General features: G+C 40.4%; 1 long non-coding RNA gene across 1 annotated transcript; it reads right to left on the reverse strand.

Moving 5' to 3' along the window:
• Positions 1–2590: 2590 nt before the first annotated feature.
• LOC140844821 (uncharacterized) lies at positions 2591–5997 on the reverse strand. The gene is made up of 3 exons (XR_012123317.1): positions 5835–5997; positions 4535–4711; positions 2591–4158 (listed from the first exon to the last, which is right to left on the reverse strand). It is a non-coding gene; the product is annotated as an uncharacterized lncRNA (long non-coding RNA).
• Positions 5998–10170: the final 4173 nt, after the last annotated feature.

Genomic DNA, 10170 nt, shown 5'->3' on the forward strand with positions numbered 1-10170 from the left:
GGCAATGTGAGCAACCAGCAGGATTTCCTTGGGGCTGGAGCAGAAAATAAGAGCAGTTAGACCAAAGCAGGGGGTCAGACCAGAACATGGGAGCTTCTGGGCTGGATTTGATCTGTATTCTCGAGGAGATGGGAGCCTGATAGGGGTGCTTGTCAGGTGACAGATTTGCATTTTTAAGGCTCTGTAGCAAGCAAGAGGACAAAACTGAAAATTATGGTTTGGATGATGAATAGCAACATAGTGGCAGCATCTTTGTGAACTGCAGGACTGTCCAAGCCTATTGACACTATCATGTTGTAACAGTTATGTGTGTCCTTACATATATGTCAGATTAGCAGTTTGCTCATTTGACAGCAAATGTGTGCTCAGCCTGCATACATAATATAGCATGGTATCAATAGAACTAGATATAGATTATATTTTTCCCAAATTTTCCCTTGTTTCCTTTCAAGATTATGATCCAGCTTCTCCTACCTGCTTTATTTGCTCCATCCGTACAATGGGAAATCCCTAGTAACTTCCTGTAGCCCAAACATTACCAATCATTTGTTAGCTTAAAGAACCTGTCCCAGAGACTTTTCTGCTCAGTTTAGAGGTCAGAAAGCATTATTGATTGTGAAAAACATTCTTTCCTGCCCAAAAGAAAAAGGATTGTAGCCACAACTCAGTCTCATGATACAGCTGTTGAGAAAAAGAATGATGTTTCTGCTCAGTAAATTTTCCATTTCTTCTCAATAGCTTACTATCAATAGCTGTCTACTTTCTACAGCCAAAGTTAATTTTGTTTGAGCTTTGAAATTTGGCAGGACAGACTTGATGCTCAAAATAATTTAGTAGAAAATGCACTAATTTTCCCTTTAATGACAGGGAATATCAGAGGTCAATTTATAGAGAAGAACATTACTAATGTTATGTGACAAATATCTTTTAAATAAATCACTCATGGCTTAGTTCTCCTTCTAAATTTAAATTCAACCTCATCTCAGATTTTGTACACAGATTTTAAAGATTGTAAGTTTTATAGTTAATAGAAATTTCCAAATAGTAAAGAGAACCTTGAAGTTAGAAATAAATGTTCACTAGTCTGATGCCACCTGATACTTGAATTTTCTTGAGGTTATTCCAGTGAGGTGGTGGTTCAGCCTGTGTTTAGACATTTGAAGTGTCAAGGGTCCCTGTAATTTCTCCTGGCGATGACTACTGTCTCTCACTCACCCTCGGGGTCAAGCTGACTGCGTTTACTTCCTTTCTACTGAACAGTCTGGTAACACATGTTCCCCATTCTCCACCTGGCCCACATTTGACATGGTTCTTGCTGTTTGTTTCATCCTTCAAATGAAAACTTCATCTTTCCCCTTCACTTCTCTTGATTTTGCCAAGTTTGACTTTAAATGCTTACTGTATAACCAATTAACAGGATTTGAAGGTCAATGGAAAACAGATCTTAGAGAGCACCCTCTAAATACCAGCGCCCTATGAAGCCAGGTTTGGAATGTGCGCGGTCGTCCCTGCGGACACTCTGACCCCAGTCAATTACTGGGTGGTTTATGAGAGTCCAAACAGCATTAATCAAACTGACAAGGAAAAAAAAAAATCTTGCATTTGTACATACCTATTAGAAAACTTTATTTTAGTATAAAAAATTTTGCTTTAGAAAATTGGAAAGCATGAGGTCACCGATTCCTTTGTGTATTCAGGAAAATGCAGTGATCGCCGGGGGACACTCCGTACAGAAGCTTTCCTTAGCCTCCCTCTTCTGACCTTTACTCCGAAACCAATTAGGAAGGCAGGTAAAGGCAGAGGTTCCAAGGAGGCAGAGAAATGGTCAGATGGCACTGCTGCTCCATAACAGAATGTATAGGAGGTGCTTTCTTATCCCATGACTCTCAATAGGTCCCTTAGGGCTTAAAAACTACCCGTGTCAACTAAAATCATCCTTCCCATATCATACTACCTTCAGCCTTGCGTTGTTACAAATTACACCTAACAGTTCCCAAAATTGGGAAGTAGGATGCATTCTACAGACACTGCTTACTCTTTTTAGCATCATACAGGCATTTGATGAGGCTCACTGGGTTACAAATGGGATAGAATATGTTCCTTAGATTCCTTTTCTCTCTGTGATAAAATGATCTCATGGGACTGTTGCTGTCACTTTTATTTTTTGAGGGAAATACAGTGTCTTTCCAATGATCAGAATAGTCAATTTCAACTCTTTTTTTATACCTTTTACCTTTATAACTTTAATTCTTTTTTTTTTACTACTTTTTAAAGGGACATCTTCCTAATATCCTTTTAAACTAGTCTAATCCAGTATGAATCTGGCTCACTTATCAACTGATAAGTTTAATAGAAACAGTGCCTAATCTTAAAAAATTGTTTAACACTTTACTGTTCAATATTTTCTACTACTCATGAGGGTACCAAGAAAAAAGATTTAAAAAATCATTATCAGATGAAAGATACTCATCAAATAATATGATCGTTCTTAAGGAAAAATAGCAGATTGATTTTTTTTTTATCCTTATTTGAAAATATTGACTTCAGGCTCATTTGTAGTAAAATGATTTATTTATCATTGCTGAGCAGGGGAAATTGCTTTTCTGAAATAATAACATTGATTATTTTCTAAAAATAGATAATTATAATAGCATATGAAGTAGTAAGATTTTCTACTGCCATCCAAATTCTCCCTCTCCATTCAGTTCTAAATGTGCTATTTCCCTGAAAGTCTTAAAATCAGCAAGCTTGAGCTGACTTTCCTAGAGGTGTTTTTCTGTCTCTTCCCACATTTCCTGAGGTTACTGTCTATACGTCTAAACACCAATAATTGTCTTGAATAGACTGCAGTAAAATAAATGAGATGACTAGAACTCATTTTTGTCTCATAAATGTATACCTTGTCAATTAAAACAAATACTCCTTTTCGGTGCCAAGAAAACATTTTCTGTTACATTCACAATCTGCTTCAACTGCCATTGGGTACAAGAAAAACCTCCAGCAGATGGGAATCAGTAAACAGCAATTGCAAGTAAAACCGACTGTCTGCATAACAAACGGAAGGCGAATTCTGTGAATTACCTTGACAGGCAGCCCACCTCGTTAGGGCTTTTTGCAATCTTATGCTACTTATTTGAAGAAGATTCGGACCCAGACACCAAATATATATATTTGTTGTTGGGTTTGTTATTTTTTTAATGCAAGTCTTTACCGTTTGTCTGTGTCACACAGAATCAAAGTAGCCAAGACCTCTCTGTTCTTAGAAATGTGTGGGGGTCATGAGATGCAGTGAGGAGGGCTGACAGAGGAGGCATGGAGGTGCCCATCCTCGGCAGGAAGGACGACATGGACGCTCTGACCTCAGGAAGCACAGTGTCCTTCATTAACCAAACCACACTTTTAACGAGGTATAGACAGAAATATTATTCAAGCATGTAAATACGGTGATTACTTTCTTTCTGGGAGCACAAACTGCTGTAGAACTGGGTGCCTAGAAAAAGGCTAGGTCGTGGCCAGTGGAGACAGGAAGTTGGCTTCCCCGCCAGATGTCTGAAAAGAGCCATCAAGTCTCTGACGTCTTCCAAGGTGAAATAAGTAAAGCTGCCCATGCCTGCTTTCCCCCGCCTCACCCAGCCTGCTGGGCATGTGGCTCCTTTGAAACGTCTACTTCAGGTGTGCCCAGCACTTGCAGACAAATGCCAATGGTGAAGGGAGAGCATGTGTCCAACAAGGGTCTGAGGTGTGTGCTGGGCAGTAAGGGAGGGAGGAAAGACACAGGTGGAGACCCCCCTGTGGCCTTTGCTCTTCCCCCTCATCTATGCTCATATATCAAGGTTTGAAACTTTAAGGAGCAAGCCAGCTAGTTATCTTTGCACGGACTGGTAATAGCCTGAATTCTTTGCTGTCTATTAGAGGGACACAGATCTGGGAAAAGGGATGGGGCAGAAGAAAGCAGGCTTAGAAGAAAGGGCCCCTGTGTGTGGTTAATGAAGGTTCTCTGGGCTTCTCTTCCCAAGTCAGAGCACCTGCTTCCACCTTCCCTTCGCCTCGCCTCCCGCAGGGTCCTGACCAACGGAGCCCCTCAGAACGCACTGCCAAGTTTACTCTTCTCCCAGGACCGTCTGTTTGCTTTCCGAAGTAAGACTAGAAGCCACCAACCTGTAAGACACATGTATTCAAATTACGCATGTTTCATTATTTTCATTAAACTTTGATACGTTCCTATGAAGCAGTGAAATACGGTTTGGGATGGTAATTGCTCCAAGTGAGGTTTAAAATATCATTATGGCTTTGCAGGGTTTAGGAATTGGGTTTTATACTGATTGCTTTTCAACCGTTCAATCAACAAAAAGTTAAACAGGAAATATACCAAGTTTTCTTAACCTCATGTTGATGAAGAGCATCAGAGATTTTTTTTTAACAACTTAGTCTTTGAACAGATAATCGTAATCATGGTATATTTGTGTTCAGAATCATCATCTCAATATCATCATCATCAACATCAAAAAATAGCTTTTATCCTGCTTTTCCGCACCTCCTCGTCTATGCGAAGGTCACACAGACGAGTGGAACAGGCCCCTGCTTTTCCCCATGAGCCCCTCTGGGTTTTCTTGGAGTCGTCTCTTTCCCAAGTCCTTCTTCCAGCTCTCCAGGGGGCCGCTCCACGCTAGGTGACTTCTCTGTACCTCTCACCATCCTTCTGTGTCTCTCACTGTACAACAGATAAAGCCAAACACTTTGTGCTCCATATATTTTAATAAACATACAACCTAGTTCAATTACAGTTTGCATGTGGCAAAGTAAACATTTTGGGGAACCTCCTGCATCCGTGTGGTATATTGCTGCCAGCCTGCCAGGAAACAGTCTGCTATACCGTGCAGTCTATCTGTCTAGCATCATCTATCTAACTGTGCAAGTTCTACAAAGAAAGAACTTGCGCTATGAAACACAATGAGCTCTAATATGAAAATGCATAGCTACTTAATCATAACAGTAATATTTATATTCACTATTTATACACTCTAAGGAAACTGGCATAACAAAAATATAAGCTACAGATTCCTGGGCCTCACATACACTGGTATTTGTATATTGTGCTTTTCTAGAAACAGCAGGATACTTGAGGAATACTATAAACCTTTACTGTATTATTTTTAAGGACAGGACACAGGAGTATCACCCAGGGTTAGTATCGGCCTGTCCAGTTAGGAAAACAAAATAACTCTAGGTATTTCAAACAGAGTGGATAATAAATTAGTTATTAAAATTAGTTTTCAAACAGATTGGATAATAAATTCGCTATTAAAAGTAACAAAAGAGTAGCAAAAGAGAAATAGAAAGGACGAAAAACAACAACAAAAAAGGTTTCCACAAAGACTGGTAATTTGCTATTAGTAACTCTAGGATGCCTTGTCCACTTCTGAGGCCACGGGGACAGAAGGGACCTGGTGTGGTCCCGCCCAGATGGCTCTGCCGCTGCAGACCCAGTGCCCCTCCCACAGCCGTCGCTGCTGGGAGCCAGGACCCCTGTCCTGACAGCGCAGAGGTCAGGGCTGCCGAAGCCCCCGGAGCACCCGGGGCTGCTGACGCTCTTGGAGCCTGGCAGCCGCAGTGGGACCCCAGCCTGGTGCTCACCTGAGAGAGCTCAGTGCCTGTCTTTCTCAGTCTTACGGGGTCTCATAAAATTCAGTTATGTTTAAAATAACTGATTATTCTCTCACTAATTTTGAAAACCTTTCATAGGTGTGCCTGTAATCTCTAAAAAGGAAGAAAAAACATGCACCTATTACAGGATCAAATATGGAGTTCAGAAAATAGCGCAAAGTGCCCTTTACCTCGTTTCCTCAAGTTCTCCATCATTCTGCACTGGCCGCACATTCGTCTCCATACTTCGCAGCTGTGCAGTCTCTTTGCCCCTTGCTCCCACCACAGGGTTTCATCTCCTCTCTTTTCTTCCACCGCAGAAGGCCTGTTGTTCGGTCTCCTCTGGGCATTCCTCTGTATGGCCCAGAAGAACGTGGTTTCAGACCTCATGTCATGAGCATGCGACAACCATCTGCTGTTCCTTTGAGAACCCACAGGAACACGGCTACCAAGCCAAGAGACTCCCCCTTGCTAATACTGACCATAACTTGCACAATCTAGAGCATTATTGCTCTAGCTCTTTCCTCACCTTTTCAAACACCTTATTTATTACCTTAGCTCTATGACTGATACGCTTTGCTGCAGCTGTATACATAATTAACCACTTCATAAATTGGAGAAGTAAGAACAATTAAAACTGAACAAGGCCATAGAACAAGGAAGGAAGGGGAAAAAAACATATTTAGTTTACTTACCTTCTTGGCCTATAGCTGTATATTTCTGTACACATGATAACATGAATTCTTTTTTTCTCTTGATAGCACTGGTTGCTTCAATAAAATCTCAGCTAAGGGAGTTGAGGAAAGGGGACTAAGATTGTTAGAAAAGGGTATTGGTATTTATTGATAATACTTAAATCAGAGGTGTATATCAAAATGATATTCTAGGACTAATTTTTATATTTGAGTAGAACAAAAATAGCTTATTTGCAACCCGGTATAATATATTCCAGCTCTTGTCCAGGATTCCTCGCATCTGCCCTTACTGTTTAGAATTAGTTTTTTAGTCACTGCATAAATCAACACTCTAAAATTGTTGATAAGGAATATAAGAAAACACATGCTTGTTTTTTAAGTGCCCAAAGGCCTTGGGGATTCTTAGCAAAATTAGAAGGAAAGCTGTAATAAACAACAGCAATATGGACATTTCATATATTTGGAGGTTCACCTGTTTAAATGTTTTCAAAGCCATTAAATGCATCTGTTAACCTTTTTTTTCCTATAATAAACAAATTATATGAAAAAATAAGTATATGTAAATATTTAAAGCCATTTTAGATGGGCTTTCCGATAGAAAATTACCAGGATTCAAAAGATATCTAAGATTCAATAGCTAGTCCCTGTTTGGGAGCTCTTCTAAGTGGGCTTAGCTATGCAATCTTGGGTCTCTCTCTGTGTGCTTCATTTTCATCATCTGTAAGGTAGAATTTTATTATTTATCTCTAACAAGTTTTATGATGGATTTCTGAGCTCATGTAAAGTACAGGTAAGGCGTATAGTCATCCTTCCATTAATAACAGGGATTATCATTTTAAAGGATACGTAGTTCTATATGCCTGCATCCACACGTATTTCTCCTTTCTGTGCCTTTGCTCTCGCGGAATCTCAATGAGGCGCAATTTCTCTCAGTGGTGTGTTCAGAAGAGCACTAATCATCAGGTGTCCATCAGACACACGGTCCGGATGGGCTGCTAGTTCTGGCTCGGTGACTACATCCTGCATCACCTTGAGCGAGCCGTACACCCCTTGCCCATGTCTCATACTTAAGTTAGGAGGTGGTAGGAAGTGGGCACGAAGGTGACTTGTAGTTCTAATATCCTGTGAATCTTTGAAGCCAAATCCTACATGTTGTTATTTTGTTTTATTTCTGTCTTTTTCTGCCTTCTACCCTTTGGGATATTTCATAATCAGGAACACACAAATTCTTTTGAGGTATAAAGTCAGACTCCTGAATGACTTAAATGCATTTTCAGCATAAATAATCATCACCCTGATGCTTGTGATTTTACTTAATCGAGGAGCTTCATATCACTGCGTAACCTACATGTGACTCTACGGTATGGGCAGCTTTCCTCCTTAACCTGTGACATCCCTGAGCAGTTCTCAGCATTGCATGCTATCCTTGCCTCCAAAAGAAGAACTGACTTCAATAAGCACTAGTGAGAAATAGATATTTTATTGAATATCTCCTGACGAAACATGGATGAGGGAAGGCTACTTCACAAAGAGCACAGCAGTTCTGCTCCATTCAAAATTAACAGTATCCATTAGATATTATAGTCTAGGTCCTCTGATAAGTGGACACTGGCACAGGATTACATATGCAAGGATTTTATTAGGAACAATTCCTGTGAGAGACAATGGACAATGGGAACTGAGCCAGGGCCAGCTGGAAGTCCCTTTGACTGCTCTCCAGTCTAAGGAATGTCCAGCAAGGTCACTGGGGAGTCCCTGAGCCAAAGCCGACCCTGAGGAACTCCTGTCTCTAGGAACAGGCTGCTTCCCTCTCCCCTTGGCTGGGAGCAGCCCTTGGGAGGTGTGGACCCGGTGCAAATCTGAGATGGATTTCAGAGCTCATCAACAAGGCCCTGGGTCAAAACCTTGCCTGGAGTTGGGGTCTGTGACTTGCAATGTCATGGCCACCACGGGTACCTCCTCCCAATCTCGCTGCTCCAGAATCTGCTGCGGAGTCTGACCCCCACCCCAGTGAACCTCCCTTTGATCCTGTTTTTCAGAATTCCCTTGCTTAAGAATTCTCCACCCAAGAATTTTTCCCCATGTCTTCACTTTCCTTCTACAGGCTCATCCAAATTTGCAATTTGTCTCCTCTACAGGCTTATAAAAATTTGCATCATCCATCATTATTTTCAGGTATATTAAGTTATGACTTTGTTTGTACTCAGGAAATGAAACATCTGTTAGTTAGCAGGAGGCCCCATCCCTAGAAAGCAATGAGTACGCTAGATAAGATCGCTCACAGGTAACATAGGACACAATGTTTCCTGCCACGTTGTAGCAAAGCTGTGCTGTCTTCAATCCGTTGTGTTCATTTACTGTGCAGCACTCCCTCATCTGGCTTCTGTATCCACCAGTCTACTGAAACTGCTCTCATAAAGTCAACAATGTCTTTTTTTTCTCATTAATATGTTTTAATTTTAATTTTAATTTTTTATGAATTTTAATTAAGGTATCACTGATATACAGTCTTATAAAGGTTTCACATGAACAACGATGTGGTTTCAACATTCAGTCATATTATCAAGTCCTCCCCCACACCCCATTGCTGTCACTGTCTATCAGCGTAATAAATGCTGTAGAGCCATTACGTGTCTTCTCCATGCTATCCTACCTTTCCTGTGACCTCCCTAAATTGTGAGTGCTAATTATAGTGCCCCTTAATCCCCTTCTCCCTCCCTCCATACCCACCCTCCACACCCCCTACCCTGCAGTAACCTCTAGTCCCTTCTTGAGTCTGTGAGTCTGGTACTGTTTTTTTCCCTCAGTTTTGCTTTGTTGTTATACTCCACAAATGAGGGAAATCATTAAGTACTTGTCTTTCTCTACCTGGTTATTTCACTGAGCATAATACCCCCTAGCTCCATCCATGTTGTTACAAATGGCGGGATTTCTCTTCTTCTTATGGCTGAATAGTATTCCATTGTGTATATGTACCACCTGTTCTTTATCCATTCATCTACTGATGGACACTTAGGTTGCTTCTATATCTTGGCTATTGTAAATAGCACTGTGATAAACATAGGGGTGCATATGTCTTTTTGAAACAGGCATCTTGTTTTCCTTGGGTAAATCCCTAGGAGTGGAATTCCTGGGTCAAATGCTATTTCTATTTTCGGTTTTTAAGGAACTTCCATATTGCTTTTGACAGCAGTTGAACTAATTTACATTCCCACCAGCAGTGTAGGAGGGTTCCCCTTTCTCCACATCCTCACCAGCATATGTTGTTCCTTTTCTTTTCAATGTTGGCCATCCTAATTGGTGTGAGGTGATATCTCATTGTAGTTTTAATTTGCATTTCCCTGATAATTAGTTATGTAGAGCATCTTTTCATGTGCCTGTTGGCCATTCGAATTTCTTAGGAGAACAGACTGTTCAGATCCTTTGCCCATTTTTTAATCAAGATATTTGGTTTTTTTAGGTGTTGAGGTGTATGAGTTCCTCATATATTTTGGATGTTAACCTCTTATCAGAAAAGTTATTTATGAATATATTCTCCCATACTGCAGGATGCCTTTTTATCTGCTTATGGTGTCCTTTGCCGTACAGAAGCTTTTTAGTTTGATGTAGTCCCATCTGTTCATTTTTGCTTTTGTTTCCCTTGCCCAAGGAAATGCATTCAGGAAAAAGTTGCTCATATTATATTCAAGAGATTTTTGTGTATGTTTTCTTCCATGAGTTTTATGGTTTCATGACTTCCATTCAGGTCTTTGATCCATTTCAATTTTACTTTTATAAATTGATAATTTTTTATTAGATTATCAATTTTATTAGATTATCAATAATTTTATTA

This window comes from Manis javanica, chromosome 12 (assembly GCF_040802235.1).
Source record: "Manis javanica isolate MJ-LG chromosome 12, MJ_LKY, whole genome shotgun sequence".
NCBI classification, from domain to species: domain Eukaryota; kingdom Metazoa; phylum Chordata; class Mammalia; order Pholidota; family Manidae; genus Manis; species Manis javanica.